The sequence below is a fragment of the Tamandua tetradactyla genome, chromosome 10, assembly GCF_023851605.1.
Source record: "Tamandua tetradactyla isolate mTamTet1 chromosome 10, mTamTet1.pri, whole genome shotgun sequence".
Lineage (NCBI taxonomy): Eukaryota > Metazoa > Chordata > Mammalia > Pilosa > Myrmecophagidae > Tamandua > Tamandua tetradactyla.
The window spans coordinates 46,194,487-46,203,821 of NC_135336.1; the positions used below are offsets into that span (position 1 = coordinate 46,194,487).

Sequence of the window (9,335 nt, forward strand, 5' to 3'; positions counted from 1 at the left end):
TGACATGAGTTTCTCCATGTTCCATTCTAAATGTGTTCTCTCTCCTTAGGTATCTCTCTGAATCTGGCAGTTCTCAGGGCTTATATCTCCCACTGAGCACTATTTTATCTGAGCTTCTTCTCCTGGAATGACATGTTCTCCCTATGTCAGTGGTTGCTAGAGGTTATGATAACCCTTAGTCTTCCTAATTTACTTCTCCCATTGTGGAATTGCCTCCCCATAAGTGAGACTTTGATTGGAAGGTGGTGTTGAGGAGCCTCTGATCTTGGCTTTCTGTTCGTGGCCTACTGCTTTTGCCCAGGATAGACCCTCTGCTATATGAGTGGGGGCTGGGTAGAGGTTGGTGGGTTGTATCTTCTAAAATGCACCTTCCTGGAATAGATATTCTACAATATGGATCTGGTGATGTGGTAGTAAGATCTATCTGTATGACTTAGATCTCAAGGGAAGGGTGCTCCCATCTTCTTGGACATGCCTACTCAAAATGGATTTTCCTCAACATTCATCTATTGGAGGCAGAAGAAGCAGTTTCTGCCTCAAGTGCCAGAGATTCTGCTGTTCTAAACCGAGGTTCAGTAGGTTTTCCTGAATAAATGTTTCTTAATTTGTTGCATATCCTTAGGTCAATTTCTATAGATTTTAGGTGGTTATTTGATAATTTTCACCAGGTTAGTGTTTTTTCATGGGATTAGCATCCACCAAGCTTCTCATGCAGTCATTCTCCAGTACTGTCTCTGCTGAAACCTTTCATTTTTTAAAAATTGAGAGCTTTAATAAGGTACAATTCTCATCCCATATAATTAATCCATTTAAATTGTACATTTAATGGTTTATAGTATATTTACAGATATGTGCAGCCATTATTATGGTCAGTTTTATAAGATTTTTATCACTTCAAAAAGAAACTCTCATGTGCTGTACCTATCGCCTTTATCCCTTCATCTCCTAAGGAACCACAAATCTTTTTTTTTTTGAGGGCAGCTCAGTATTTATTTCAACTTCAAAAATTATAGTTACATGTCTAGGCTATATCCAGAGACAACAATGAGCATTCTCCTCCTCCATAAAACTCAGAAAAAGCTGAAATAAAATTGCCCTTTGAGATTTAAGTTGATGGACTGGTGGTTCAGGGTAGAATGCTTGCATTTCATGTGGGAGACCCAGGTTGGATTCCTGGACCATGCACACACACACACATACACACACAAAAGATTTAAGTTATACAGTATATCAATAACCAGTAAACACAAGAAAAGATGCTCAATGACATTAGCTCCTTCTGCTTTCCTTTGGTTACAACTTGCGTGGAAAATTTTTTCCCATCCTTTCACTTTCAGTCTATTTGTCTCCTTGTGTCTAAAATGAGTCCTTTGTAATCAGCATACAGCTGGATTATATTTCTTAATCCATTCTACCAACCTGGTTCTTTTAATTGGTAAATTTAGTCTGTTAACATTCAAAGTTATTACTGAAAAGGCATTTCTTGAATCCACCATCTTATCTTTTGCATTTTATCCGTCTTTCCCTCTTTCTATCCTTTTCCCTCTTTCTCTTTTTACCCTTTAAGTTACCCTTACTGGTGCTCTTCAATTCTGTGCCCTCCTACAGACCTCCCACTCCTGTCTTTTTTTTTTTCAACTGACAGAACTCTCTTTAGTATTTCTTGTAGGTCTGGTCTTTTGTTGACAGATTCTTTCAGGATTTGTTTGTCTGTGAAAATTAATCTCTCCCTCAGTTTTGAAGAACAATTTGGATGGATACAAAGTCTACTCTTTTAGGATCTAAAATGTATCTTACCACTGCCTTCTCACCTCCATGGTGCCAGTGGAGTAGTCTGAACTCAGTCTTGTGTGGTTTCCCTTGTATGTAGTAGGTTGTTTTTCTCTTGCTGTTTTCAGGATTTTCTAATTCTCTTCAACATTTTAAAGACTGATTAGTATGTGTCTTAGGGAAGTCCTATTTGGATTTATTCTATTTGTAGTTTCTTGGGCTTCTTTGGTCTATGTATTTATGTCCTTTATAAGGGTTGGGAAGTTTCCCCCCATTATATCTTCAACTACTCTTCCTAGCCCCTTACTCTTCTTTTCTCCTTCTGGGACACCAGTGATTCTTATATTTGTGCTCTTTGTTTTTTCCATCATTTCCCTAAGAGCCAATTCAAATTTTCTACCTTTTTTGCCATTTGCTGTTTTGAGTGTTCGAAATCAGTTGTCTTGCACTCTAGTTTACTTATTCTTTCCTATACCTCTTCAAATCTGCTGTTGTGTATTTCTAGCATATTTTTTATTTGGCCTACAACATCTTTAATTGCTGTGATATCTGTTATTTTTCTATTATTTCAAATCCCTCTTTACGCTTTTTTAGTGTCTTCTTGACCTCCTTTATGCCATTCGCCATCCCACTGAGTTTATTTAAAAGAGTTACGTGAACATCTTTGATTAGTTGTTCTAAAGTCTGTGTCTCCTCCAGTGTTTTAATTTGGTCATTAGGCTGGGCTGTATCTGTCTGCATCTTGATATGCTTAGTGATCTGTTGTCTTTATGGGATGTAAATATCTTGATTGGTTTACTTTGTAAGTTTATTTCTTCAGTAGTGTAAAGCTTTGTATTTGTGGGATGGATGTGGAGTAAGATGCGGGGTGTGGAGCAGGGTGCAACAGTGCAGCGATGTGTTGCAGTGAATTAAAGGCACAGGTTGGAGGCGTTAAAATGGGGCCTTTGAGCGTGGGTTGTGGGGTTGTAGAGTGTGATGTGGTGTAGGGTAGGGGCTGTGGGTATGTGCTGCCAGCTCAGGCGGACCTTGGAGTATAGGAGCAGGGTGTGGCATGGGGGACACAGAGGTAGAGTGTTCCTAGTCCTTCTCTCCCCATCCGTGCAATTCTGACGGTGCAGGGCTTCTGTGTGGAAAGGCTTTCATTAGGCTGTGTGTTAGTTAGATTCAGTTGTCAACTTGGCCAAGTGAGCATACCTAGTTTTGTTGCTGCGGACATAAGCCAATGGTACGTGAACCTCATCTGTTGCTAATTACATCGGCCGTCAGCTTGGAGGCGTGTCTGCTGCAATGAGTGACGTTTGACTTAATTGGCTGGTGCTTAAATGAGAGAACGCAATGTAGCACAGCCTAAGCAGCTGGGCATTCCTCATCTCAGCGCTTGCAGCTCAGCCTAGGCCTTTGGAGATACAGAAAGAAGTCACCCCGGGGAAAGTTGTTGGAACCCAGGGGCCTGGAGAGAAGACCAGCAGAGACCATCTTGTGCCTTCCACGTAAGAAAGAACCTCAGTGGAAAGTTAGCTGCTTTTCCTCTGAAGAACCAACAAAATAAATCCCCTTTTATTAAAAGCCAATCCGTCTCTGGTGTGTTGCATTCCGGCAGCCAGCAAACTAGAACAGGCTGTTTGCCCCAGATGAACAGTCTCTGGTTCTCTGTGTCTCAGTTCTTCAGCTTTTCTAACCAGGGCCTCCCTACTTGGTGTAGAAGACCCTCCCAGGTCACTTAACCCTGGAATCACCATCTCAATCGCTTTTCTGTCCCTTTTCTAGCTGTTCCTTGGAGGAGGGTGAACTCGACCTATCTTATTCCACCATCTTCCTGAAACCCTGGGTTCAGCCTTTTTGCAGTATTTTGTGCTGTCCAACTCAAAAAGCCTCAGGTTCTTTTTTTTCCTTCAGTCAGCCCCACCCCCTCTCTGTCATGGCAAAAACTCCTAGTAAGTTTAATGCTTTTTCCAGGTTTCTTTGTGCTGGGGGCCAATTTTCACTGGTCAGAATTTGTTAATTAATTCAAGTAGCTCTTGGTTGAGCTAAGCTCTTGCTAGTAGTCAAGTCTTGTTTCCTTTCCCCTGGGGAAACCAGGCTCCCGTGCCTGTGGGGGAGGGGTGTGGGCCTCGGCAGTTTGGGTGACTTTGAGTTCTGTGTGTGGTCTCAGCCAGTCCAGCTTGTTCATACTGGTGTACACTGTGTGTCTGGTTGCTGATATAACCCCAGCAGTTGTTCTGTACTGTTCCTGGCTATTTACTAGCTGCTCAGGAGGACAAACTAAATTCCACACCTCACTAAGCCAACATCTGGACCCTGTTCCACAAATATACTTTTTGTGTTAATAGAGTTTTCTGTTCTGTACAGTTGATACAAATGGAGTCAGACAATTAATAGTCTTTTGTGCCTGACTTTAACATAATGTTTCAAAGTTCATCCATGATATGGTATGTATCGGTACTTCATTTTTATTAGCTAAATAATATTCCTTCATATGGACATAACATTGTGTTTTTCCTGTTCACCAGTTGATGGATATTTAGGCTGTTTTCATCTCTTGGTTATAATGAATTATGCTACCATAAATATTTCTTTACAAGTTTTTGGGTGGATATATGTTTTAATTTTTCTTGGGTGGATACTTGGGAGTATAATTGCTGGGTCATATGATAACTCTAATGTTTAACTATTTGAGGAACTACCTACCAGACTATTTTCCAAAATGGCTGCACCATTTTACATTGCCACCAGCAGTGTGGGAGTGTTCTGATTTCTCCACATCTTTGTAATGCTTGTTTTTTAATTTTATTTTTTAATAAAAATAAACATAAATCTTTAATGAGGTATAATTATGTGACAGTTACACTAACAACTTGCATAGGTGTTAGTAAATGAACTAATTTAAGCCCTCACCATGCACAAATGATTTATCTGTTATAAATTCTCATTGTTCTTCAGTATCAGCTGTCTTAGATGATTTGAAGAAAAATTTACCCTGAGTTCCTTTTCAAGTTTATATTTATAGATGATCACTAATGACAAAAAGTTTTAATGTTCTACAGGATATTCTTTTTCATTGAGGTTTCAGCTTAAACAAACCAACTTTAAAAGGAATAAGGGATCATCCAATGGTTAACACTGACAAAAATCTTACAGAGCTGTTACACAGACTCTCATACAATTTATGGTCTTTCCCTTTACTGAATAAGATTTAGCAGCAGTATAACTATAAAGAAATCTAGTAGGGTTTATCAGGGAAGAGCAAAGAGTATCTCATACTGTATTTTTAATAAAATGCAAATTTAGATCTTTTTTTTTTTTTTGCATGGACAGGCACTGGGAATCGAACCCAGGCCTCCAGCATGGCAGGCATGAATTCTGCCACTTAGCCACCATTGCACTGCCCCAAATTTAGATCTTTTTTTTTCTTTTGCATGGGCAGGGTCTGGGAATCAAACCCGGGTCTCCGGCATGGTGGGTGAGAACTCTGCCTGCTGAGCCACCGTGGCCCTCCCTAGATCATTTTTAATGTCTTAAAATGATAAGGCCTAGGAGGCAGTTTCCTAGATCTTACACCCAAAGCACAAGCATTGAAGAAAGAAATAGATAAATGGGAACTCCTCAAAATTAAACACTTTTGTGCATCAAAGAACTTTGTCAAGAAAGTAAAATGACAGCCTACACAATGGGAGTCGGTATTTGGAAACAGTATATCAGATAAAGGTCTAGTACCCAGAATATATAAAGAGATTGTGCAACTCAACAACAAAAAGACAAACAACCCAATTACAAAATGGGCAAAAGACATGAACAGACACGTCTCGGAAGAGGAAATACAAATGGCCAAAAGGCACATGAAAAGATGCTCACTTCCCTATATCTTAGGGAAATGCATATCAAAACCACAATGAGATATCATCTTATACCCACCAGAACGGCCATTAGCAATAAAACAGAAAATGACAGGTGCTGGAGAGGATGTGGAGAAAGAGGCATATTTACCCACTGTTGGTGGGAATGTCAAATGGTACAACTGCTGTGGAAGGCAATTTGGTGGCTCCTCAGGAAGCTAAGTGTAAAATTGCCGTATGATCTGGCAATATCATTGCTAGGTATCTACTCAGAGGACATGAGGGCAAGGACACAAATGAACATTTGCATACCAGTGTTTATAGCAGCATTATTTACAGTTGCCAAAGATGGAAACAGCCCAAATGTCCATCAACAGATGAGTGGCTAAACAAACTGTGGTATATATATACAATGGAATGTTACACAGCTGTAAGACAGAATAAAGTCATGAAGTATGTAACAATGTGGATGGAACTTAAGGACATTATGCTGAGTGAGATTAGACAGAAACAAAAGGACAATTAAGTGAATTTGCAAATATTCAGTCCATATATTATGAGGCTTGACTTTTTCTCTGATTCTTTGGGTTTTCTTTGCACTTCATGATAGTTATGATCATGTTCATGTTTGATCACAATCATGATGTTCATGATGAAACTGTTCATGGGCAGTTTTCATGATGTTCAGTTTATTTTTTTTTTATGGCTTCTTTTTGTGTCATATCTAAGAATCCATTGCCAAATCCAGGATTATGAAGATACATCTCTATACTTTTTAATAAGAGTTTTATAATTTTAGTTCTTAAATTTAATCCATTTTGTTTTACCTTTTTGTTCATGACATGAGATAATGGTCCAATTCATTTCTTTGCATGTTTTAGTACCATTTATTGTGAAAAGACCATTCTTTCCCCTTTTAATTGCTTGATACTCTTCTTGAAAATCAGTTGACTATAGATGTATGGGTTTATTTCTGGACTCTGAATTCTATTCCTTTGATGTGTATACCTGTCTTTATATCAGCACCATGCAGTTTTGATTATTGTTGCTTTGTAGTAAATTTTGAAATTTGGAAGTATGAGTCTTCCAATTTAGTTGTTTTTTTCAAGATTGTTTTGCCTCTTCTGGGTTCCGTATCTTTTTGAGTGCATTTGGTATCCTCTTATTAGTTTTGTTCTTTTATTATACCAAGATCAAAGTGGTGATACTAGGTAGAGCAAGGGAGCTAGTTTTTCCATTGGCTTCTACTTCTTTTCATTTTAATGCAGGTGGTAGTCTGGAGAGCCCTGGGACCTTCTTCTTTTCTCACCTCATACTTTGCTTCACAGGTCTGTTTTTTTTTTTTTTTTTTGAGAACTTGCCTATGTACATGTTAGGCATTATCTTAGGTGCAGAAGCCCTCAGAATTTTGAGAGATCAAAGGTATTATTTAGAAAGAAGTAGCAAATTTTATTATTTTTTTCCAAATGCTGATTACTCAATACCATAGCTATCAGTTTGGCTATGGTTCACAAGAGTTTAACCTTTTTGGAGCAAACAGGCTCAGAAGAGAATTGTGACACCCTAGTATTTTTAGAAGAGTTTAACTTTTTTATGAAAGTAACTTTTATTAAAATAGTTTTCAGATAAAGGCTGAATTTTTTTTTAAACCATTATTGAACATTTGCTATTTTTCACTTTTAGTGCCTCTGTTACCGTTTGTGCTTTCCATATGTTTGTGTATATACTATTTACTTTTTCTTTCTGCTTGAAAGAAATGTCTGGGGACATTTTGTGCTCCCCAAGGGCAGCTGTTTGCCCTTTGTGCAGCTGTAACCCCATGCCCAGTGCACTGCCCAGGGTGGGGATTCCTTGGGAACCCTCCCTGGGGGGCTGGCCCCTTCAGGCACTGATACAGGGGCAGCACATTGAGGTGGCTACAGGGGGCCTCTCACCCCCACCCCTCTGCCTGTTTTGAATTGGGTCTTACCTCTATGCATCACTGGAGGTAACAGCCAGACATAAGGAACATGATGAGGGAGGCGGGGAGGGGTCAGGTGTGACTCTGAGCCCTTCATCCTGCTAATGGAAGATGCTCTCCCAGAGAAGTGCTTGAAGGTTAGTACTGGATGCAGGGAGAAGCAGACACAGAATCATGTGGGCCAGCTGCAGAGTTGAAGGAGCTAGTTCTCCCAAGTCCCATCTAGTGTTTGCTCCTGGGTTCGGAAAGGGTTCAGTTGCAGTAATTGCACATTGTCAAAACCTGAATCGGAACACTTGGTTTAATGGAAAGTTTGAGCTTCCTTTCAGGTGTGAGATGCATGCAGGGAGAGGTAAGGAGGATGACAGGATGCCCAGCATTTCCACATTTCCATAGTTCATGTTGTGGAAACTATGGGGATAGAGGAACCTGAGATCTGCTTTGGTTCAGAGAACACAGATTCTCGAGCTGCTCCTGTTTATAGTCAAGATATACCTGTTAAATACAGAATTGAGCTGAGGCTTGAAAAGGTGGGTGCTGCTGTGGGGTGGGGAGTACACTGTGCCCATCAGAAGGTCAGGCTGCACCCTGCCACGGGACTGCAGAGTGACAAGCTCTACTCTTTGGCCACACCCTGAAACAGTACTCGCTCACGTCACTGGTGTTCCCCGCCAGTCTTTAGGGCTGTGTTTTCATCCTGTTCTGGCCCCAGCCTCCTGCATCAGTACACATCTGCAGAAGGGATGAGAGGTGAGGGCCTGCAGCCTACCAGGGACAGAGCTCCCTACAACCTTGGCTAGGATCTCAGCAACCCAAGGTCACAGCCATACAGGATGGCATCTCCTGGCAGCTTTACTCAAAGTCATGGCTGAAGAGGCTGGACTAGGAATAGCTGCAGGCAGATCCCAAAGCCAGTGCAAGCTGCCATAGTATCATGAGTGGAACTGTTATTTAATCTATCCATGCTTCTCACAATATAAGCTGCAAGGGATAACTGAAATGGGCTGTAGTGGGACTTTTGAGAATATTATTTGAAATGAAGGATTCGTCAATAGGATTGGAGAATTCTTTGAAATATGGAGGTTTCCATTGTAAAGGCATTTGCTTCAATAGGATATACCTTGGGAGCAGAAAGAATGCTTGTTTGTAAATTATGGGATGCAGCTCCCTTGCCAACTTTCTTGTCAGACTGATGTTGATGCAAAACAATAGCAAACTGTACGGTAGTAGGAATGTCAACCCTTAGAGAAGCCACCATTTGTAGGGGGCTGATCCAGTGCCAGTCACTACTGGATTACAATGAACAGTGATCCCAGTAACCTCCCAACACTGCCCCTTCTGCACACTCAGACTGAGCTGAGTTAAGGGCCATGGATGGACCTAGATGATGGCAGACCAGGTGTCCCGACTCCAAGGTCAGGATGTGTCCCCCTTCTTTGCCCAGTCTGGCTCTTGTAGTCAAGTCTAGACTGAGGCATTATAAGGAACACTGAGAAACCATCCCCTCTGCCCCCTGTGGGGGTGGCAGAATAACAGAGTTTTTGTGGAAGTGTGGGCTCTGGAGTTCAAATCCCAGCTCTCCGATTGCTCTTCTATGACTTCCCTCCAGTTCCTGAATTTTTGTGAGCTTATTTCCTTGTCTGTGGAATACTAATGGTAGCTAGTGCTAACTTTACAGAGCCCTTTGATACCAGACACTGTTCCCAAACTTTCTTTTTATAAACTCATTTAATGGGACCACAGAATCTCTCTTAAAAGGATGATTGTGA

At 40.7% G+C, this 9,335-nt stretch overlaps 1 protein-coding gene across 11 annotated transcripts in view; it reads left to right on the forward strand.

Annotated features, from left to right (window-relative positions):
* SENP7 (SUMO specific peptidase 7) overlaps positions 1–9,335 on the forward strand; it is a 229,379-nt gene that overhangs the window by 105,053 nt on the left and 114,991 nt on the right. The window lies entirely within an intron of this gene.